The sequence below is a fragment of the Ovis canadensis genome, chromosome 22 (genome assembly GCF_042477335.2).
Source record: "Ovis canadensis isolate MfBH-ARS-UI-01 breed Bighorn chromosome 22, ARS-UI_OviCan_v2, whole genome shotgun sequence".
Lineage (NCBI taxonomy): Eukaryota > Metazoa > Chordata > Mammalia > Artiodactyla > Bovidae > Ovis > Ovis canadensis.
This window is the reverse complement of record NC_091266.1, coordinates 21,140,430-21,165,775: the sequence shown is the minus strand read 5'-3', so window position 1 is coordinate 21,165,775 and position 25,346 is coordinate 21,140,430.

Below are 25,346 nucleotides of genomic sequence, written 5' to 3'. Positions count from 1 at the left end.
TGTCCAGTTTTAACTGCTGCTTCCTGACCTGCATATCGGTTTCTCAAGAGGCAGGTCAGGGGGTCTGGTATTCCCATCTCTTTCAGATTTTTCCACATTTTATTGTGATCCACACAGTCAAAGGCTTTGGCATAGTCAATAAAGCAGAAATAGATGTTTTTCTGGGACTTTCTGGCTTTTTCAATGATCCAGCGGATGTTGGGAATTTGATCTCTGGTTCCTCTGCCTTTTCTAAAACCAGCTTGAACATCAGGAATTTCATGGTTCACGTATTGCTGAAGCCTAGCTTGGAGAATTTTGAGCATTACTTTACCAACATGTGAGATGAATTCAATTTGTGGTAGTTTGAGCACTCTTTGGCATTGCTTTCCTTTGGAATTGGAATGAAAACTGACATTTTCCAGTCCTGTGGCCACTTCTGAGTTTCCTAAATTTCCTGGCATATTGAGTGCAGCACTTTCACAGTATCATCTTTCAGGATTTGAAATAGCTCAATTGGAATTCCATCACCTCCACTAGCTTTGTTCATAGTGATGCTATCTAAGACCCACTTGACTTCACATTCCAGGATGTCTGGCTCTAGGTGAGTGATCACACCATCATGATTATCTGGGTCTTGAAGATCTCTTTTGTACAGTTCTTCTGTGTATTCTTGCCACCTCTTCTTAATATCTTCTGCTTCTGTTAGGTCCATACCATTTCTGTCCTTTATTGAGCCCAACTTTGCATGAAATGTTCCCTTGGTGTCTCTAATTTTCTTGAAGAGCTCTCTAGTCCTTCCCATTCTGTTGTTTTCATCTATTTCTTTGCAGTGATCACTGAGGAAGGCTTGCTATTCTTTAGAACTCTGCATTCAGATGCTTATATCTTTCTTTTCTCCTTTGCTTTCCACTCCTCTCCTTTTCACAGCTTTTTTTTTTTTCCATTCATTAGGTTTTCCTTTTTTTTTTTTTAATTTTAAAATCTTTAATTCTTACATGCATTCCCAAACATGAACCCCCCTCCCACCTCCCTCCCCATAACATCTTTCTGGGTCATCCCCATGCACCAGCCCCAAGCATGCTGCATCCTGCGTCAGACATAGACTGGCGATTCAATTCACATGATAGTATACATGTTAGAATGGCATTCTCCCAAATCATCCCACCCTCTCCCTCTCCCTCTGAGTCCAAAAGTCTGTTATACACATCTGTGTCTCTTTCCCTGTCTTGCACACAGGGTCGTCATTGCCATCTTCCTAAATTCCATATATATGTGTTAGTATACTGTATTGGTGTTTTTCTTTCTGGCTTACTTCACTCTGTATAATCGGCTCCAGTTTCATCCATCTCAACAGAACTGATTCAAATGAATTCTTTTTAACGGCTGAGTAATACTCCATTGTGTATATGTACCACAGCTTTCTTATCCATTCATCTGCTGATGGACATCTACTAAGGCTTCCCCAGACAGTCATTTTGCTTTTTTGCATTTCTTTTCCATGGGGATGGTCTTGATCCCTGTCTCCTGTACAATGTCACGAACCTCAGTCCATAGTTCTTCAGGCACTCTATCTATCAGGTGTGCTGCTGCTGCTGCTAAGTCGCTTCAGTCATGTCCGACTCTGTGCGACCCCATAGACGGCAGCCCACCAGGCTCCCCCGTCCCTGGGATTCTCCAGGCAAGAACACTGGACTGGGTTGCCATTTTCTTCTCCAATGCATGAAAGTGAAAAGTGAAAGTGAGGTTGCTGTCATGTCCGACTTAGCGACCCCATGGACTGCAGCCTACCAGGCTCTTCCATCCATGGGGTTTTCCAGGCAAGAGTACTGGAGTGGGGTGCCATTGCCTTCTCTGATCTATCAGATCTAGTCCCTGAAATCTATTTTTCACTTTCTCTGTATAATCATAAGGGATTTGATTTAGGTCATAACTGAATGGTCTAACGATTTTCCCTACTTTCTTCAATTCAGTCTGAATTTGGCAATAAGGAGTTTATGATCTGAGCCACACTCAGCTCCCAGTCTTGTTTTTGCTGACTGTGTAGAGCTTCTCCATCTTGGCTGCAAAGAATATAATCAATCTGATTTCGGTGTTGACCGTCTGGCAATGTCCATGTGTAGAGTCTTTTCTTGTGTTGTTGGAAGAGGGTGTTTGCTATGACCAGTGCATTCTCTTGGCACAACTCTAGCCTTTGCCCTCCTCATTCTGTATTCCAAGGCCAAATTTGCCTGTTACTCCAGGTGTTTCTTGACTTCCTACTTTTGCATTCCAGTCCCCTATAATGAAAAGGACGTCTTTTTTACGTGTTAGTTCTAAAAGGTCTTATAGGTCTTCATAGAACCATTCAATTTCCACCTCTTTCAGCATTACTATGAACTAATTTTATGGTCCTGATTTTAGTTCACTGATTCCTAGAATATTGATGTTCACTCTTGCCATCTCCTGTTTGACCACTTGCAATTTGCCTTGATTCATGGACTTAACATTCCAGGTTTCTATGCAATATTGTTCTTTACAGCATCAGACCTTGCCTCTATCACCAGTCACATCCATAGCTGCGTATTGTTTTTTCCTTGGCTCCATCCCTTCATTCTTTCTGGACTTATTTCTCCAATGATCTCCAGTAGCATATTGGGTACCTACTGACCTGGGGAGTTCCTCTTTCAGTATCCTATCATTTTGCCTTTTCCTACTGTTCATGGGGTTCTCAAGGCAAGAATACTGAAGTGGTTTGCCATTCCCTTCTCCAGTGGGCCACATTCTGTTAGACCTCTCCACCATGACCCACCCTTCTTGGGTGGCCCCACAGGGCATAGCTTAGTTTCATTGAGTTAGACAAGGCTGTGGTCTGTGTGATTAGATTGGTTAGTTTTCTGTGAGTATGGTTTCAGGGTTTCTGCCCTCTGATGCCCTCTCATAACACCTACCATCTTACTTGGGTTCCTCTTACCTTGGACGTGGGGTATCTCTTCCTGGCTGCTCTAGCAAAGTGCAGCTGCTGCTCCTTACCTTGGACAAGGGGTATCTCCTCACAGCCGCCACTCCTGACCTTGAATGTGGAGTAGCTCCTCTCAGCCCTCCTGCACCCGTGTAGCCACCGCTTCTTGGACATGGGGTTGCTCATCTCGGCCACTACCCCTGGCCTCGGACGTAGGGTAGCTCCTCCCGGCCACTGATCCTGATCTCAGATGTGGCATATCTCCTCTTGGCCACTACTGAGCTGTTGCAGCCTGGCACTCTTGGCTGCCACCCCTGACCTCTAACGTGGGGTAGTTCATCTTGGCCGGGCTTCTGCACTGTCTGTCGCAGCTGGTGTGCTTCTGTTATTGGGATCATATTAAAATGCAGACTTTGATTCAGTTGTTCTAGATCGACGCTTTTACAATTGAATTTATGCAAACTCTCAGGGGCAGTTACTGCTGCAGCATCATAGACACACTTTGATATAATAGGAAGATACACCGTCTCTAAGCTTGGACCATATAAATATCTTGTGCCCCACATCTCCACACCCCCTTCTTGTTTTTCTCAGCTGAAAACGACCACTGAAGCCACACGTTTTAAGATCAGTTCAGTTCAGTTGCTCAGTAGTATCTGATTCTTTCAGACCCAATGGACGGAAGCATGCCAGGCTTCCCTGCCCATCACCAACTCCTGGAGCTTGCTCAAATTCATGTCCATTGAGTCAGTGATGCCATCCAACCATCTCATCCTCTATCGTTCTCTTCTCCTCCTGCCTTTAATCTTTCCCAGCATCAGGGTCTTTTCCAATGAGTCAGTTATTTGAATCATGTGGCCAAAGTATTGGAGCTTCAGATTCAGCATCAGTCTTTCCAATGTATATTCAGGACTGATCGACAGGTTTGGTCTCCTTGCCGCAGTATGTCAGGGCCATATGTTGTCATCATGTTTACTTAATTTATATACTGAGTATATCATGAGAAATGTCAGGCTGGATGAATTACAGGCTGGAATCAAGATTGCTGGGAGAAATACCAATAACGTTGGATATTCCCCTTATAGCAGAATACAAAGAGGAACTGAAGAGCCTCTTGATGAAAATGAAGGAGGAGAGTGAAAAAGCCAGCTTAGAACTCAATATTTAAAAAAATAGGATCATGGCATCTGGTCCCATCAGTTCATGGCAAGTGGAAGAGGAAAAGGTGGAAGCAGTGACAAATTTCCTCTTCTTGGTGTCTAAAATCACTGCGAATGGCAACTGTGGGATTGAAATTAGGAGACAATTGCTTCTTGACAGAAAAGTTTGACAAATCCAGACAGTGTGTTAAAAATCAAAGACATCACATTTCCAAACAAAGGTCCATGTAATTAAGACTATGATCTTTGCAGTAGTCGTGTACAGATGTGACAGCTGAATGATAAACAAGGCAGAACTTTGAAGAATTGTTGTTTTTGAACTGTAGTGTTGAAGAAGACTCTTGAGAGTCCTTTGTACTGCAAGGATATCAAACCAGTCAATCTTAAAAGAAATGAACTCTGAATACTCTTTGGAAGGACTAACGCTGGAGTTGAAGCTCCAATACGTTGGTCACCTGATGTGAAGAGCCGACTCATTAGAAAATACCCTGGTGCTGGGAAAGGTTGAAGGCTGAAGAAGAGGGCAACAGAAGTTCAGATGGTTGGATGCCATCATTGACTCAATAGACATGAACTTGGGCAAACTCCAGGAGATGGAGGGGGATGGGGAAGCCTGGCATGCTGCAGTCCATGGGGTCTTGGAGTCAGACATAACTTGGTGACTGAAGAACAACAACAATATTAATGATGCTGAACATATTTTCATGTATTTTTTGCTTTTTGTCCATCTTCTTTGGAGAAATGTCTATTTAGGTCTTAACCCATTCTTTGATTTGTTTTTTTTTTTCTTGATATTGAGCTGCTTGAATATCTTGGAGACTAAACCTTTGTCAACAGAAAGATTGCTTTTCTGACAAAGGTTCATATAGTCAAAGATGGATATGAGACTAGGACCATAAAGAAGGCTGGACAGTGAAGAACTGATGCTTTCAAATTGTGCTGCTGGAGAAGACTCTTGAGAGCCCCTTGGACAGCAAGGAGATCAAACCAGTCAATCCTAAAGAAAATTGACTCTGAATATTCTTTGGAAGGACTGATTCTGAAGCTCCAATACTTTGGCCACCTAATGAAAAGAGTTGACTCATTCAAAAAACCCCGATATTGGTAAATATTGAAGGCAAAAGGAGTAAGTACAAAGGAAAAAGGACAGCAGAGGATCAGACAGTTATATGGCATCACCGACTCAATGGGCATGGATTTGAGCAAACTCCAGGAAATAGTAAAGGACAGAGGAGCATGGTATGCTGCAGTCCATGGGGTTGCAAAGAGTCAGACATGACTTAGTGACTGAACAACAGCAATCCCTCATTGGTCACTTTGTTTGCAAATATTTTCTCCCAAGTACATTTTAATACTACCTAGAAATTTACCAATCTTTCAAGTAATTTACCTTTTTTATTGCCAATTTTTCTACTGAGTATTTTGTATTGATTATGTATTGAAACAAACTTATTGCTCATCATTGATTTTAGCCCTTTAGGTGTTATGTATTTCCTTTAATCATCATTTCTGGCAATATTTTTTCATATGGTTTCTTTTTTAGAAGACTTATTTATTTTATGATTTGACTGTAGGGGGTTTTCATTACTGCGCATAGGCTTTCTCTAGTTGCGGCAAGCAGGGGCTACTTTTCACTGTGGTTTTCTTATTGTAGTGGCTTCTCTTGTAGGGCACAGGCTCTAGGTGCAGGGTTTCAGTCACTGCACCGTGTGGACTCAGTAATTGCAGCTCGTGGGCTCTAGAGCTGCATCTCAGTAGTTGTGGAGTATGGACTTGGTTGGTCCACTCCCTGAGGGATTTTCCCGGACCAGGGATAGAACCGGTGTCCCTTGCATTGCAAGGTGGATTCTTAAACACTGGGCAACCGGGGAAGCCCTCTCAAACAGTTTCTAGAAAATAGTCTCTTTTGCTTTATATACAGAAGATAATTTAGGCTCCATTATTTGATTTTCAAATAAGTGCTGAAATTGAACATTACATTACAGTGTCAGAAAAATCTGAAGTACTTCTATTCCTTTCCCTAGTATAAAATTGAATAAATAGTAATGCAACAAACATGATTCACTCAAATTTGAACCAATGTAATATATTATGAACAATACTTGGAAAAATTCAGTAGCCCTTTTACTCAGCAACCCACACACATTTTCCTATACACCAATTCTTTTTCATTTGTCATGCCTTGAATGTAGGATTTCATTTGAATAAGGGTTTGCAGCAAAGGATTGTTGTTTGTTTGTTTGTTTGTTTTTCTTTCTTTCTTTCTGTGAAGTTTCAGTGCAGTCATCTCTAAGAATAGCCTGGATGCTTAATGATTTTCTAAGTGTGATTTTTTGAATCCCTCATGTTAGGCTTTAGCTTCCTTATCCTTGTTCTGTGCCTAAAGGGAAGAGGGGACATCTGGCCGTCACCTTCCACATAATTAGCCTTCATATTAGAAGATTAGAAGATTGTGCCTTTGCCTTCTGCTTATGTTGAGCCATTAAAATCCAACTCTGTTTCTTCTTAACATGAAATTTTAAAAAATGAGCAAAAAGCAAATTATTCTTCTTATGGTGGCTTGATATTTATAATAGTGGGAATAAATTGTTAAGAATTAGGAAAGATCAGATCACAAGGGATTTTTTAAAGCTAAACATAAATTCAAAAGCAAGAAATGAATTTTAGCCTCTGCCATAAGGCTTAGATTTATATATAATTGAAATTCCAAATAAAAAGAAATGTAAACTAAATTGGATTTGTAATATCTAAATTTTCTATAAGAAATAGATGTAAATACTGTCTTTCCACATCTCTAAATTATCAAGAAAACAATTTAGGAAGAAAGATTATCTGGAATTTGCAAAAATTAAAAGCAGAAACAGCCTTCAGTGTACCAAGAAGTTAAAGGAGCATTATACTCCTTTAAGTCTAATGCTCTAAGTCAATTAAGCCAGTTTGACATATTAAAAAAAAAACTGAAAATCAAAATGAAACAATAAAAATAAAGTATTTCAGTGAAGTACTGCTTCAAATCTATACCACTTAGCTCATGGCCTGTAAAATATTTGATAATAAAACTTGTTTGGTGAAAGGTTTGCTTAGAGAGAATATATACTTTACTAATAAACTTGCTCTAGTCAGCTTGGGATCCCTGGGAAATGAATTCTGAGATGAAGATTAGCATGCCAAAGATCTATTAGCAATGTCTTATGATTAACATCTGCAGAAAGGAAATGAAGGAAAGAGTGGGCAGAGGATGAGTAAAGCAGTGAGAAGGTATCTGTGGAAAGTCTGAACTAACGCGACGGATGGATAATTGTTAAGATGGAATAACCCTTCAAAGCTGTCTCAAATTGGGAAAAGACTCAAGAATTTGTATTCCCACATGGATCAATTATTGGATGCAAGCTGACACTCGAAGGGGGAATGAATTCAGTAAATTCCAAAAGGGGATGACTGCCAAGTTTCTATAAATAAAAAGCAAGTGGTCTCTCTGAGAATAGTAAGTAACCACAGTAGTCCATCATTCAGATACACAACCTAATAATATTTTAATCTGAAAGTTTCTTATTGATGTGTACTTTTTCTTTTTTCAACAAGATTATCTGGATAATCTGACCTGCATTTTTCAACAAGATTTCCTTTTTTTTTTTTAATTTCTTTCAAAATTTATTCTGCTTCTTCACCCCAAGTATTTTGAAGTGATACCACTGAAGATAAATAGAAAAAAGATTTTTTTAACCACTCTAGATTTACCTACAAAATGCAGAGATTCCAGATCAAGAGCTGGGAGAGTCCCTAGCATGAACTGGAATAGGCTTTCTCTGACTTTCCCAGCAGTTCTGGGCTAACTTTTCATTATCTTCAAACTGAGTCTCAGGTTATCAGTAGCTGATCTTCTGGATAATCTAGACAATTTACAAATTATGCTGAGTTTGTTGAACTGTCCCTTAAAACTCATCTTTAAGGTGATTTAAATTTTTTTTTAAGTTTTAATGTCCTTATCTAGAAAATGGGAATAATGATTTTCTTACAAGATTGAATTTTAAAGTAAGTAACACATATAGAACATTCAATAGTGTCTACTATTAACATAAATTAAGTAATTACTAGCTATTTTGTAAGGTGAGTTGAGTGAGAAACAATGAGAGCAACAGATAATGATGGCTAGTATTTTTAAGGCCAAATATCAAATATACTTTACATTTGACAGTCTGCATTTGATATATTTCTTTCTTAAGCTCACTTGGATGGGAACCAATCCCATGACTTTTTTAAGATAAAAGATGATGACAAACTGCTTTTAAAAAATGTAAACTTTGTAACAATACCAAGAGGCAGCTATTATCATTCTCATTGTACACATATAAGACACATATAAGTAATTCCCCAACACTTCACTACTTCCTGATGGCAGACTAAGGGTTCAACCCAAGCAGTCTGGCATCAGAATGCAAGTGTTTAATCACAATATCATTTTGTCTCTACAATAGTAAATTCTCATTGCTCAGGAGTTGTGATCAACACTAGTCGCTTGCTTGACACAAAAACCTAAAATTAGGCTAAAAAGTGTTCAAGTAAATGAAAAAGGTACCATTAATTGATAATTACTTTGTAATTTAATTAATTATTTCGGTAATTTATTCTTCTTGGCTGTGCTGAATCTTCTTTGCTGCAGCAGGGCTTTCTCTTTTTGCAGCAAGTAGGGACTACTCTCTTGTTGTGGTGCATGGGTTTCATATTGAAGCAGCTTCTCTTGTTGCAGAGCACAGGCTCTAGGGTGCATGGGCTTCAGCAGTTGTGGCACATGGGCTTCAGTAGGTGGGGCATGCAGGCTTAGTTGCCCTGAGCCATACAAGATCTTCCCAGACCAGAATCAAACCCTGGTCCCCTTCGTTGGCAGGCAGATTCTTAATGACTGGACTGCCAGGGAAGTACTTGATAATTTCTAATATGGGAAAAAAAAAAGTATGGCTACAAGTACTGTTTTGCCATAATTTAATATTAGTCAGCAGCATGAAAGAAAAGTGAAGTTGCTCAGTAGTGTTCAACCCTTTGTGACCACATGGACTGTAGCCTACCAGGCTTCTGCATCCATGGGATTTTCCAGGCAAGAGTACTGGAGTGGGTTGCCATTTCAAACCACTTTATAATGATGAAAATTGCCTCAGAAGGCATTCATACGATTGGGATTCATATTAAAATTCTAATTCTAGCATTATTTTTGCCAATCTTTTATCATCTAAGAAATGAAATGAAAGTCACTCCGTTGTATGCAATTCTTCATAACTCAATGCACTGTAGCCTGCCAGGTTCCACTGTCTATGGAACTCTCCAGGCAAGATTACTAGAGTGGGTAGCTGTTTCCTTCTTTAGTAAAGTAAAGTACAGTTTCTCAGTTGTGTCTGACTCTTTGCAACCCCTTGGACTGTAGCCTACCAGGCTCCTCTGTCCATGGGATTTTCCAGGCAAGAGTACTGGACTGGGTTGCCATTTCCTTCTCTAGGGGATCTTCCAAAGCCAGGGATCGAATCCAGATCTGCAATACTGCAGGCAGATTCTTTACCATCTGAGCCACCAGGGAAGCTCAGGAATACTGTAGTCTATCCCTTCTCCACAGGATCTTCCCAATCCAGGAACTGAACTGGGTCTCCTGCATTGCAGGTGGCTTCTTTTCAAGCTGAATTACCAGATAATATCTTTATCATCTAAGATACACTATAAAAAAAGAAAAAAGAAAATCAACAAAGATAACTCCAAAATATGTGGACCAAAGAAAGGAAGATTCCTGAAGTCAGTTCTTGTAAAGACATCTCAAGGAAAGCAGAAGATTAATTAAATACATTCCAGCCTCCTCTGTCCATTGAATTCTCCATGCCAGAATACTGGAGTGGGTAGTCCTTCCCTTCTTCAGGGGATCTTCCCAACCCAGGAATTGAACCCAGGTCTCCAGCATTGCAGGCAGATTCTTTACCATCTGAGCCATCAAGGAGACCTGAATACATGCATAACTGACATGTAAAAAAAATGAATAGTTCTCTACTGTGCTATTCCCATAACAAGAGTTGAACCAGTGGTTAAAAGTCACATTTCAATTCAACATAAGACATTTCCGAAGGAAGGAACTGTTTTTTTTTTCTTTTAGTTTCACACTTCATTGGAAATGTAATCTTACGTCATAATTTCATAAATGAATGATATAAATGCCAAGCAGTGAATACCCAGAAGGTCTCTGAGGAAATGGTTCAAGAATATTAAACTAGTTGTAACAAGACTTCAAGCTGCATTCAACTGAGTCTCTTTGTGGAATAGTAATGATAATGATGATCAACCCATGGAATAATGCCTTTTTAGGAGTCATAAACAAAATAATTTTAATATAAGAGAACAGGATTGAAAATAAATTATACATTTAAGGGAAAGTGTTGATTTGGTGAAATGTTTACTTTATTTACATTTTTCAGTTCAGTTCATTTCAGTCTCTCAGTCGTGTGCGACTCTTAGCGACCCCATGTATTGCAGCACGACAGGCCTCCCTGTCCATCACCATCTCCCGGAGTTGACTCAGACTCACGTCCATTGAGTCAGTGATGCCATCCAGCTATCTCATCCTGGGTCATCCCCTTCTCCTCCTCCCCCCAATCCCTCCCAGCATCAGAGTCTTTTCCAATGAGTCAACTCTTCACGTGAGGTGGCCAAAGTACTGGAGCTTCAGCTTTAGCATCATTCCTTCCAAAGAAATCCCAGGGCTGATCTCCTTCAGAATGGACTGGTTGGACCTCCTTGCAGTTCAAGGGACTCTCAAGAGTCTTCTCCAACATCACAGTTCAAAAGCATCAATTCTTCGGCGCTCAGCCTTCTTCACAGTCCAACTCTCACATCCATACATGACCACAGGAAAAAACATAGCCTTGACTAGATGGACCTTAGTCAGCAAAGTAATGTCTCTGCTTATGAATATGCTATCTAGGTTGGTCATAACTTTTCTTTCAAGGAGTAAGCGTCTTTTAATTTCGTGGCTGCAGTTACCATCTGCAGTGATTTTGGAGCCCAAAAAAATAAAGTCTGACACTGTTTCTACTGTTTCCCCATCCATTTCCCATGAAGTGATGAGACCAGATGCCATGATCTTTGTTTTCTGAATGTTGAGCTTTAAGCCAACTTTTTCACTCTCCTCTTTCACTTTCCTCAAGAGGCTTTTTAGCTCCTCTTCACTTTCTGTCATAAGGGTGGTGTCATCTGCATATCTGAGGTTATTGATATTTCTCCTGGCAATCTTCATTCCAGCTTGTGTTTCTTCCAGTCCAGTGTTTCTCATGATGTACTCTGCATAGAAGTTAAATAAGCATGGTGACAATATACAGCCTTGACCTACTCCTTTTCCTATTTGGAACCAGTCTGTTGTTTCATGTCCAGTTCTAACTGTTGCTTCCTGACCTGCATACAGATTTCTCAGATAATCATGATGATGTGATCACTCATCTAGAGCCAGACATCTTGGAATGTGAAGTCAAGGGGGCCTTAGAAAGTATCACTCTGAACAAAGCTAGTGGAGGTGATGGAATTCCAGTCGAGCTGTTTCAAATCCTGAAAGATGATGCTGTGAAAGTGCTGACTCAATATGCCAGCAAGTTTGGAAAACTCAGCAGTGGCCGCAGGACTGGAAAAGGTCAGTTTTCATTCCAATTCCAAAGAAAGGCAATGCCAAAGAATGCTCAAACTACAGCACAATTGCACTCATTTCACATGCTAGTAAAGTAATGCTCAAAATCCTCCAAGCCAGGCTTCAGCAATACATGAACCGTGAACTTTCAGATGTTCAAGCTGGTTTTAGAAAAGTCAGAGGAACCAGAGATCAAATTCCCAACATCTGCTGGATCATGGAAAAAGCAAGAGAGTTCCAGAAAAACATCTATTTCTGCTTTGTTTACTATGCCAAAGCCTTGACTGTATGGATCACAATAAACTGTGGAAAATTCTGAAAGAGATGGGAATACCATATCACCTGATCTGCCCCTAGAGAAATCTGTATGCAGGTCAGGAAGCAACAGTTAGAACTGGATATGGGACAGCAAACTGGCTCCAAATAGGAAAAGGAGTAGGTCAAGGCTGTATATTGTCACCATGCTTGTTTAACTTCTATGCAGAGTACATCATAAGAAATGCTGGACTGGGAGAAACACAAGCTGGAATCAAGATTGCCAGGAGAAATATCAATAACCTCAGATATGCAGATGACACCACCCTTATGGCAGAAAGTGAAGAGGAACTATAAAACCTCTTGAGGAAAGTGAAAGAGGAGAGTGAAAAAGTTGGCTTAAATCTCAACATTCAGAAAACAAAGATCATGGCATCTGGTTCCATCACTTCATGAGAAATGGATGGGGAAACAGTAGAAACAGTGTCACACTTTAATTTTTTGGGCTCCAAAATCACTGTAGATGGTGACTGCAGCCAAGAAATTAAAAGACGCTTACTCCTTGAAAGAAAAGTTATGACCAACCTAGATAGCATATTCATAAGCAGAGACATTACTTTGCCGACTAAGGTCCATCTAGTCAAGGCTATGGTCATTCCTGTGGTCATGTATGGATGTGAGAGTTGGACTGTGAAGAAGGCTGAGCGCCGAAGAATTGATGCTTTTGAACTGTGATGTTGGAGAAGACTCTTGAAGGTCCCTTGGACTGCAAGGAGATCCAACCAGTCCATTCTGAAGGAGATCAACCCTGGGATTTCTTTGGAAGGAATGATGCTAAAGCTGAAGCTCCAGTACTTTGGCCACCTCATGCGAAGAGTTGACTCATTGGAAAAGACTCTGATGCTGGGAGGGATTGGGGGCGGGAGGAGAAGGGGACGATGGAGGATGAGATGGCAGGATGGCATCACGGACTCAACGGATGTAAGTCTGAATGAACTCCGGGAGATGGTGATGGAAAGGGAAGCGTGGCGTGCTGCGATTCATGGGGTCGCAAAGAGCCGGACATGACTGAGCTACTGAACTGAACTGAACATGGACTTAAATTAGTTTGTTCCATATAGTTACTAGAATATTACCAGTACTATAAATCTTTAAGAAAAACTATCTTGGGAGACATGTTGATTTCATTATAATGATGCAGAGTCAATAAAATAAATTCTAAGGATTGACATGTGAAAACTAACGATGTTTTTCAAGATACATATTCCTTCTATTTTCTTTTTCATCTTACTATGTTTCTTATTGGAGAAGGAAATGGCAATCCACTCCACTATTCTTGCCTGGAGAATCCAATGGATGGAGAAGCCTTGTAAGTTACAGGTCACGGGGTCGCAAAGAGTCAGGCACGACTGAGCGACTTCACCTTCACCTATGCTTCTTATATTCTTTATATCTGATTTTATGTCACAAATTAAAAAATATCTGTTACTGAATTTGAACCTATATTTTACATGGATTCTGATTAAAACAATATCATCCATAGGTAAAGAGCTATTTACTTTTGCTCAGGCCATTGGTAAAATGATTTGTCATCATGTAAACATTTAATGCACTAAAATCTAACTATACTTTATAGTAAGAGATATTAAAATATAAAAAGAGAAAAGCAAGACAATCATAAAGAATTTACATTGTGTGCATAATTCGTAATTATGTCTGCTGTTCTCATCAATGAACCTGTAAGTTAGCATCTATTATACTGTTTATAATGCAGTTTAAATTTCCAGAGTATATAGCAAGAATATATAACTTAACCTTACTCTGTTCCTAGGAAAGATAGAGCAGTCTTTAATTGGTATTTGAAATCCTCCAGGAAGAAATCCACATTATTACAGCAGCATCAAAGGGGTCTTCGATCAATAGAATATATGCCAGAAATTATTTTCCTTTGGTGAAATGAGTGATAATCAAGAAGATATGGCTATCTAGAAAGAAGGTATAGTCTATAATGCCTTTGCATGGATTGCTTCTTCTTCTTGGAATGCTCATCATGACTAAATCCATCACTTTATTCAAATCTTGATTCAAAGATTTTCTCAACATGGTCACCTTTGATCACTGTTTTAAATTCTACTACCTGGTCTCCCTGACAGTCTTGGTGCTCCTTACTCAGTTCCATTTTCTTCTCTTTCCCATTTTATTACCTTTTTTATTATCTGAATTTTTCCTGTGTCATAAGAGCATAGTACTTTTTTCTTTTTAATGCTGAACATCACTTTCTACAACACTGCCCTCAGTGGGAGGTTAATAATATTTCTTGAATAAATGAATAAATAAGTACTGCTTACTTTTGTTCTTCTTCCTTCAGTATTATATCTATTTATATCTAATACATAAGTTGTCTATAATTTGTGGAGTTTATTTTTCCATCTGAAAGTTACCTTGTATGATCATTTTTATTATGAAATCTTATTGATTTTCAAATATGCCTGAATTGATAGAAACCAAATATTCAGTCTTTTATAGAACAGTAATTCTCAACTTCAGTGTGATAAGGAAAGGCATTCTGCTGACAGTGCAGAATTTCAGTACATATCCCACACATTCTCATTTCATAAGTCTAGGAAGGAGTCAAAAAGTCAACACGATAATTGAGCAAAGCAGATGCTTTTTGATACAGGTGGTAATCTGACAACAGTTTGAGAAATACTTAGGTCTGCCTATAAATTGAATATGATAAATGCTGCCTTTGAATGATAAGCATCCTGTAGATTTTTAACAAATAAAGTATAATGCATTTGCAGTTTGTTTTATATAGGGTGGATCAAAATAGTAAAATTTTAAAAAAGTCTTTGTTTTATGGTGCTTTTTTTGATGCCTCAGATTGATTTATGTTAAATGCTATGTGGTAATTAACAAAAGATTTCTAGTTCAGCTAGAAAAATTTCCCTGTCTTGACTGTTTTTCATCTCTAAGTAACATTTAAGATCTACTTTTATGAGTAAATCCTGTAGTTACCCCCAAATATTTTGGTTTAGATAGGGTAATTAGAATGAAGTTATTTATTTTCCAGAGAATTCCAACGATCAATACAACTTAAACATATTCCTTTTTAGACTGCTTTAGCTACATTACCAATTCAGACTTCTATCTCAATTTATGTAACTGCTTGCAAAGTTATGATGTTTTACTTTAGGCTAAATTCCTCTTTATTTGCAACAATAATTATTATAACCACTCTTGACAGCAAGATACAGATGAACTTCTCTGTTGCAAAAGGTAATTTGTCATTCTTAGCAAAAACCAAATCTATACCCCTGCCTGAAATTCAACAACCTGTACTAAAAATAAACTTCCATGAAAAGATTTTTAAAAATAGCATAACATGCCATAAAAGCAAGTTAGGGTGATAGAAGTAAGATATGAAGCAAACCACTTTCTATTTTTTATACCAAAATCACTCTTAACTTTTGGACTATTTATTTAATAAGGCTTCCCTGGTGGCTCAGACAGTAAAGAGTCTCCCTGCAGTGCAGGAGGCCCAGGTTTCACTCTTGGGTCAGGATGATCCCCTGGAGAAGGAAATGACAAACCACTACAGGGTTCTTGCCTGGAAAATTCCATGGATGGATTAGTTTAGCAGGCTACAGTCCATGGGGTCACAGAGTAGGGCACTGCTGAATGACTTCACTTCAACTTTCTTTAATAAGGCTTCTTAAAAACATGAACACTATTAAATTCAAGGATTTTAAAGTGAAAAACAAAGGATGTATTTCTCAAAATTGCATTAAAAATGGGTGTGAATTGACTCTTCTAGCTATAGGTGTGAAGATATTTTCTTCAAAGTAAAAGAAAAAGCCGAAATAAGTCCTTCTTAAATGAAAGACAGAAAAAAGTTCACTTTGACTGAGATATTGCAAATTGTTGCAAATTATGAATTATTCAGATTATCTAAGAAATATCCCATTTAACTGTGTTTAATCCAGCTTTGTATGAGACATTCTGAGGTTTCTGTCATCCCCAGGTTTGATTCCTTTATCTCTCAGTAGAAGGGCCACAACATTAGTTTGTAATTTAATTTTATCAATATTTTTTGAGCTTATACATAGAAAATATGTACTTATTAATAGCAGGAAAGAATGAAAATGTAGATAAAAGTAAACACCCTACAGTAAAAGTGGCTATCAAACTAAGTGATAGAACTAGAATCAAAAATGATATTTTAAGCTGTTGATTCCATAGTTAATTGTTATTATATAAAGTTTCAGTATACCAAAACTCTTTTATAATGAGAATTAGCTGAGCAGGCGAAAACTCCATAAAAACCCAGTTTATTTTTTTTCAAACCATCGGAGAACTGAGGACATAAAGTCACCAGCACACACTGCTGCATTTATTCCTCACTATTTGTCAAGTTTTGTGTTGAGAATCTGACTCATGTGGCCATGGATGTTCCTCACTGTTTGGTCCCCATCCCTTTCAAAATGTTTCCTGTATCGAAGGGGTTGGATGTCTGGAAACCAAATGCTCTAATGAGAAAAATACTAGTGAGACATTTGGAAGACAAAAGAGAGAAAGAAGTTATCATTCTCTTTCTACAAGCCACGGGATATATGGAAGGGTTTGGCAGATACACAGTTTTAGAGTAGCCTCAGTGATGTTCGTGGATTACAGTCACCTCTGACCATTGATATTCCCTCATCTCTAAGGCCAGCCTCAGAGCTGGAGATGACTTTGTCTGAATTTTGTTTCTCCATCTTTGGTAAGAGTTTGTGAGCACTTCATTCTGTGTATAAAATTCCTTTGTTCATGATTCCTAGAAGATACATCTTTTCCATTCCTTACTTTGACACTGAGTCTTATAAGCTTTTTCCTCTGTACTGAGTTTAGGTGTATTTAGGTCATGTTCAGATGTAATCGTATATGTAATTGTGTGTATATATATATATATATGTATATATATATATGCACACACATATTTTTCTGGAGATCCACAACACAAGGGTTATCACTAACTCAAAGAAAACATGGTTAAATGGGAATGTTAATAGTAAACATTCAAGTGACCCTTAATTAGATAAAATACCTTCAAAAATTTAGTAAGTCAATATAGAGAATGCTATTCATATTGACATCTTTATGTTTAGCAAATAATATAACAAGATTTGGTTTCATTTGACCAGTCTATGGAAAATTTTAGAAAGTAAGAAAGTATTTTTAAAGATAACAAAATAAATAGATTTATCTTTAGGTTAAATAAAAATAATTCTCAATAGTAAGTGTGCAGAATTTTACTGGCCTTTATTATAGTTTTTTTCTTTTTTTGTTAGTTCTGATAACAAAATGCTCCAATGGTAATGCTAATTATATCTGAGTAAAGATGATAGAGGATAATTATAGAGTATAACATATGTATGTATCCTACAGCAGAATATGATCCATTTGCTCTAGAGACCCAAGCTAAACTTAAATACCTACAATGTTCTTTGGATGGGTTTGCTTTTGTTTATTCTAACATGACTATGTACAACAGATAATATTGTCTATGCCCATAAGGAGCTCAAAGATCATTTTCAACATTGCCATTTTCTTATTCTAGGGCCTGACTCAGAAAAACTCAAAGAAGCATATTCCCTTAGATGTTGCAGCAGTTAGGACACAAATTATTTGACGACTTGGTCATATAGCTTTAATAACACAAATAGGCTCTGTTTCAGCACATACAGGGATGTATAGCTCCATCAAACTAAGAAATTGCGGTAATATAAGAACTTGTTTTCTAAATGGGGCAGTTTAGCAAAGCATTTAACAATAATTTTGTTGGAAATTGCAGTAAAAGAAACAAGACGCCCCCACATCAGGCCTGCAATATTTTTTCTTGTAAACACTTAAAATGAAAGAACTAAAGGATCAGCTGTTCTTTATGTCTGCCATTTCACCATATGAAGCTTTGTACACTAAATTTTAGCAGCAAATGATTATGCTTCAGAAGACAACTACCTTTTATTTATTGTAAAGTATTTTTAAGGGAAGAACAGAGGATGATTTATCTACTGTAAATACAACAATTGAGATTATTTGTTGACTGGGAAATCAGGTTAAAGCCACTAATCTGAGGTATGCATAACAAATCAAATATGCATCTTTAATGCAATAGACTTTTCAGCAGGTGTATTAGAATCTATGAATACAGCTTTATTTAATGTTCAAAGAAACAACCTCAGTTTCTGAGTTAAGCATATCATTTGCAATCATTTTGAAGGCAACAGTACAAAGCATATATGTATGAGTATAATTATTATACTTTTTAAATAACTTTGTTTATATAAGGTACAGCATACAAATTGTAATAAGTAGCTAAATCTATAAGATTCTAAAATTTAAAGTGATCTTCATGTGTGATGAATGCTTTCTTTTTAGTTACAATAACTGCAAACTTCAGAGTTGAAATTCTAAGGTATGTATTTATGTATATACACTCAAAGATTCTAAATCAGACCCCTTATTCGAGGTAAAATCTCATAAAGACTATGCCCAGGTGAAGGCAGGTCACTGAAATCAAAGGTGGAGGGAGGGATGGGGATCTAGATTTCCATGGTTGAGTAGAAAGTACAAACTCATAAAGTGGGGAGTGCCATTCTGTGGACAATTAATAAAAGACGTGTTTGCAAAGATCTGGGGTTTGGGCATCATTGTAACACACACTATTTTTTGTGTAAAGAGGATGTAATATAGCCTCCCCAGTTTCCAAATCCAAGGTAGATGTTCTACTGGACCTGACACTGACCAATATTTTGCAACACAGACTCATGTATTTCATTAAGAAGTAAAAAGTATAGAGTAGCACGTCAGTGACGGTGGGAAAAAGAAATATAAAGTCCCCTTAGCTTAGAGCTCCTTTCTCTGAAAATATGTGGCAAACATGCTTTCTAGGATATTGCCTTTGAAGCAGAACCACATTCCAGTTCACTTATCTCAATAAGTCTCTCCAAGTTGTCAACTGGTGTCTCTCTCCAGAAAGAGCTCTTTTAAAATATTAAGAGTAATTAAGCAACCATGGACTATCTTTTTAAAACAGAAGAGTTTTATGAAACTTTAACTTTTTTGTATTTTGTCCTCTAGTTCTTGAATTCTGTACTATATTTTAACTTCTGATATGTTCTGCTTTTTCTCTCCAAGGTATTTTCTGGAAGTTGTTTTTGTAGAACAGCTATGGTTTTCTGAAGGTGGTGGTAGTTAAGCTTCCTACTTATGTTGCAGGGTTGAACAGATGACATTCTTGAGTTTTTCTGTCCTTGGGGTAGTTTCACATAAGACTCTTTTCCCTCTGAAAGTTTAATAATACCCTACATAAAGCTTGTACTATTCCATTAACTTCCATCTTTCAATTATTTTTACACTATTTTCTTATCCCAAATATTTTCTTTGTTCCCAAATTGACTTGGGGGATTTGCTCTACAATTTTTTTTTCAAGCTTCTCTTGTTGCTGCTAGTGTTTGCTTAAGATTAGACACTTGTGTTTTAAAAAAACAAAGATATCACTTTGCTGCCAAAGATATAGTCAAAGCTATAGTTTTTCCAATAGTCATGTATAGATGTGTGAGTTGGACCATTAAGATGGTTGAGCACAGAAGAACTGATACTTTTGAAATGTGGTGCTGGAGAAGACTTGAGAGTCCCTTGGACTGCAAGGACATCAAAGCAGTCAATCCTAAAAGAAATAAATCCTAAGTTCTTTTTGAAAGGACTGACTCTAAAGCCAAAGCTCCAACACTTTGGCCACCTGATGAGAAGAGCCGACTCATTGGAAAAGACTCTGTAGCTAAGAAAGACTGAAGGCAAAAGGAGAAGGGGGTAGCAGAGGATAAGATGGTTATATAGCATCACTAACTCAATGGACATGAATTTGAGTAAACTCTAGAAGATAGTGAAAGACAGGAACAATGGCATGCTGCAGTCGATTTAGATGCAAAGTGTAGGACCCAGTTTAGCAACTGAACAACAAAAACAGCAAGACACTTCCTTAAGAGTGAATGGTTTTGATTTGGCTTCTCCAAAAGCTGCCCTTACTCTTTGATCATCTATTCATAGTCTAAAGTTATACAATAAGTTTCTTTAATATTTTGAGATGTTTTGAAAAAATTTCTCCATTTACTCTCCATGCAGGTGATAAATTCTTGTTACCAGGAGGAATTCCAACAAGAACAACAACAAAATAGTAATAATTACATCTCTGAGGAAATTCTCAAAAAACAGGTTTTGGGTGCTGAGGGTTATATTTTTACTGATCATATTTTTTTAATATATTTTATTATATACTCTTAATTTAAAAGAATTGCAGTTTATCATGTTATAAGTCTTTAATTTTTCATGGAATTGAACCTGTGTCCTGTGCAGTGGAAGCACAGAGTCTTAAACACTGGGCCATCAGGGAAGTCCCCTAAAAAAGTATTTTTGAAGAATAGCTTTGATCATGAATATATTTAAGATATATTAACTCATTTAGTTAGCATGAGATTGTAAGGTGAAACACAGTATACTCAGTTAAATGTGAATTTCTAACTATAAAGTGAAAAATTTTTAGGCTAAATATATCTCACTATTGATTATGCCAAAGCCTTTGACTGTGTGGATCACAATAAACTGTGGAAAATTCTGAAAGAGATGGGAATACCAGACCACCTGACCTGTCTCTTGAGAAATCAGTATGCAGGTCAGGAAGCAACAGTTAGAACTGGACATGGAACAACAGACTGGTTCCAAATAGGAAAAGGAGTATGTCAAGGCTGTATATTGTTACCCTGCTTATTTAACGTCTATGCAGAGTATATAATGAGAAACGCTGGACTGGAAGAAACCCAAGCTGGAAGGAAGATTGCCGGGAGAAATATGAATAACCTCAGATATTTAACACCACCCTAAAGGCAGAAAGTGAAGAGGAACTAAAAAGCCTCTTGACGAACATGAAAGAGGAGAGTGAAAAAGTTGGCTTAAAGCTCAGCATTCAGAAAAGGAAGATCACGGCATCTGGTCCCATCACTTCATGGGAAATAGATGGGGAAACAGTAGAAACTGTCAGACTTTATTTTTTTGGGCTCCAAAATCACTGCAGATGGTGACTGCAGCCATGAAATTAATAGACGCTTACTCCTTGGAAGAAAAGTTATGACCAACCTAGATAGTATATTCAAAAGCAGAGACATTACTTTGCTGACTAAGGTCCGTCTAGTCAAGGCTATGGTTTTTCCTGTGGTCATGTATGGATGTGAGAGTTGGAGTGTGAAGAAGGCTGAGTGCCGAAGAATTGATACTTTTGAACTGTGGTGTTGGAGAAGACTCTTGAAGGTCCCTTGGACTGCAAGGAGATCCAACCAGTCCATTCTGAAGGAGATCAGCCCTGGGATTTCTTTGGAAGGAATGATGCTAAAGCTGAAACTCCAGTACTTTGGACACCTCATGCGAAGAGTTGACTCATTGGAAAAGACTCTGATGCTGGGAGAGTTTGGGGGCAGGAGGAGAAGGGGACGACCCTGGATGAGATGGCTGGATGGCATCATGGACTCGATGGACATGAGTCTGAGTGAACTCCGGGAGATGGTGATGAACAGGGAGGCCTGGTGTGCTGCGATTCATGGGGGTCACGAAGAGTTGGACACGACTGAGCAACTGAACTGAACTGAACTGAACTGAAACGTTGGAGACATGTAGAAAATAAAAACACAAACACCCACATTAAATACACTAGAGATTAAAGAAAATCCAACAAAGAACAAAGTTTTTCAGGAAATATTTCATTTAGCAATTTCAAGAAGTCCAAAATTTATGTATTTCTGGAAAATGTTTTTCTTTAATAGATGAAACAAGATAGAAGAAAAAAAACGCACTTCAAAACGCTTATTAGCTAATCTTAACATTGATGAGATTACTACCACACATAAATCAAATAATAAAGAATAAATTGATCTCAAAATCTGGAAGAAAGCACTACTAAGTAAGAAATATCACAAGCAGTCAAAAATTGTTATAAATCATTTTACAGTGTCTAAAAACAAATGACAATATCTGAAATGTATTGGCAGTGTCCCATACAGCTAGAAATAATAGTCAAGGCAGTCTTTCACATATTGTAATTGATTTATAAAAAGCTCTTCCCATTACTTTTTAGTTCTCTCTATTTCCTAACATCTATGCTACCAAAATGAAAGATTCTGATTATTAATTTGTTCTGAGGCAAAACAGTAAATCCTTAATAGCTTATGTACTCTAATTCTAGTTAGGTGCTGTAGTACCTGGATTAAGTGAGTTCAAGTGTCACTGGCACACTCTATTTCTCTGTAAAACACCTGGGATCCTGTTCCTTCTATACTCCTTAAATTGAGGCTTTAGCGTTCATGGGGGTAAGAGATAACTTTCCAAGGTATCCAAAAAGCCATAGAACAAATGTGTCAAAACTTATTAAAATACGGAATGAATAAAGGATGGTCAGTTGCACCAAATCTTGATGTGTCCGTTTATATGAATATTGAAGAATCTCAGGAACACCTTATGGCAAAATTCAGAACTAAATTGAAGAAAGTAGGGAAAACCACTAGGCTAGTCAGGTGTGACCTAAATCAAATCCCTTATGATTATACAATGGAAGTGACAAATATTTTCAAGGGATTAGATTTGATAGAGTGTGTGAAGAGCTATGGATGGAGTTTTGTGACATTGTACAGGAGGCAGTGATCAAGAGCATCCCCAAGGAAAAGAAATGCAAAAAAGTGAAATCGTTGTCTAACGGCGCCTTACAAATAGCTGTGAAAAGAAGAGAAGTGAAAGGCAAAGGAGAAAAGAAAATATATACCCATTAGAATGCAGAGTTCCAAAGAATAGCAAGGAGAGAAAAGAAAGCCTTCCTCAGCAATCATTGCAAAAAAATACAGGAAAACAATAGAATGGGAAATACTAGAGATCACTTCAAGAAAATGAGACACCAAGAGAACATTTCATGCAAGATGGGCTTGATAAAAGACAGAAGTAGTATGGACATAACGGAAGCTGAAGATATTAAGAAGAGATGGCAAGAATATACAGAAGTGTGTTGTCAAATATGTCATCACTCAGTCATGTCTGACTCTTTGTGACCCCATGGACTGTGGCCTATGAGGTTCCTCCGTCCATGGGATTTTCCAAGCAAGAGTACTGGAGTGGGTTCCCATTTCTACACAAAAGGTCATAATGTTCTGGATAACCATGATGACCAAAATTCTTAAAGAGATGGAAATACCAGACCATCATATCTGCCTCCTGAGAAATCTATATGAAGGTCAAGAAGCAACAGTTAGGACCGGACATGGAAAAACAGAGTGATTCTAAATCGGGAAAGGAGTACCTCAAGGCTGTACATTGTCACCCTGCTTACTTAACCTATATACAGAGTACATCATGAAAAATGCTGAGCTGGATGAAGCACAAGCTGGAATTAAGACTGCTTGGAGAAATATCAGTAACCTCAGATATGCAGATGACACCACCCTTATGGCAGAAACCAAAGAGGAACTAAAGAGCCTCTTGATGAAAGTGAAAGAGGAGAACGAAAACCTGGCTACAAACTCAAGATTCAGAAAATGAAGATCATAGCGTCTGGTTCCATCAGTTCAGTCCAGTCACTCAGTGCTGTCCAGTTCTTTACGATCCCATGGACTGCAACATGCCAGGCCTCCTTGTCCATCACCAACACCTGGAGTTTACTCAAATTCATGTCCATTGAGTTGGTGATGCCGTCCAAACATCTCATGCTCTGTCATCCCCTTCTCTTCTTGCCTTCAATATTTCCCAGCATCAGGGTCTTTTCAAATGAGTCAGTTCTTCACATCAGGTGGCTAAAGTACTGGAGTACTTCAAAAAGTATTGCTTTCTAATACACTGACCCCATAATTTCATTGCAAATAGATAGGGAAATAATGGAAATCAGTGACAGATTTTATTTTCCCGACCTCCAGAATCACTGCAGATGGTGACCGCAGCCTTGAAATTAAAAGATGCTTGCTCTTTTAATACAAGAAGAAAAGCTATGACCAACCTAGACTGCATATTAAAAAGCAGGGGCATTAGTTTGCCAACAAAGATCCATCTAGTCAAGGCTATGTTTTTTCCGGTAGTCATGTACAGATGTGAGAGTTGGGCCATAAAGAAAGCTGAGTACTGAAGAACTGATGCGTTTGAACTGTGCTATTAGAGAGGACTCTTGAAAGTCCCTTGGACTGCAGGGAGATCAAACCAGTCAATCCTAAAGGCAATCAATCCTTTATGTTCACTGGAAGGACTGATGCTAAAGCTGAATCTCCCAGGACTTTGTCCACCTGATGCCAAGAACTGACTCATTGGAAAAGATCCTGACGCTGGGAAATTTTGAAGGCAGGAGGAGAAGGGGATGAGATAGGTGGATGGCATCACCATCTCGATGGACATAAGTTTGAGCAAGCTCCGGGAGTTGGGGATGAATAGGGGAGCCTGATGTGTTGCAATCCATGGGCTCACAAAGAGTCAGACAAGAATGAACAACTAAACAGCAACAAGAGTAGTCTTTATTACACCATGAAAGTTAGAAAATAATATAATGTAATATTTCCCTTGTGACATTTACTAATAGTTGATTGTTATTGCTTTTTAAATCATATTTCTTTATCAATGTCTGAGCAAGAAAACAGAGCCTGTCTACCACGACTAACTTATACTTATCATGCCTTGTTCAATAAATATTTTCTCAAAAAAAATGAACACATGAATAAACATGAAGACTACTGATAGTCTGGTAAAACAAACAGAATGTTGTTACACTAATAAAAAACAATATCTGATTATTTAACCAATGATGCAGTTAACACACATTATAAAAACATGAACTGGAAGTCACTAGGTTTTTAGTATCATATGTATATAACTTTAACAGGATGGTCAATAACTGAAATCTTTAATGATTGTTACAAGTCATTGCTAGTACTGTAAGGCTCTCACATACTTTGGTTTATATTTCTAAGTTTTCATCACTCTCTGGGTTTCCTCAAATCAGAAGAATCGATTCTGGAAATGCTTTTTTAAAAAGAGTTCTTGTGAACTCTAACATATTTGAAATTTTATAAACCCTTTTGAGAATTATTTCCTGGATTCTATAAAAATAGGCATTCACATGGCATTTTGCTTTCAGAATATTAATAGATCACCTTATTCTGTATCATGTAATAGACATAGATTGGTTATTTTAAAAACTGAGATCAATCTTGAACTGTTCAGTTCAGTTCAGTTCAGTCCTTCAGGAGTGTCTGAATCTTTTCGACCCCAAGAACCACAGCACACCAGACCTCCCTGTATATCACCAACTCCT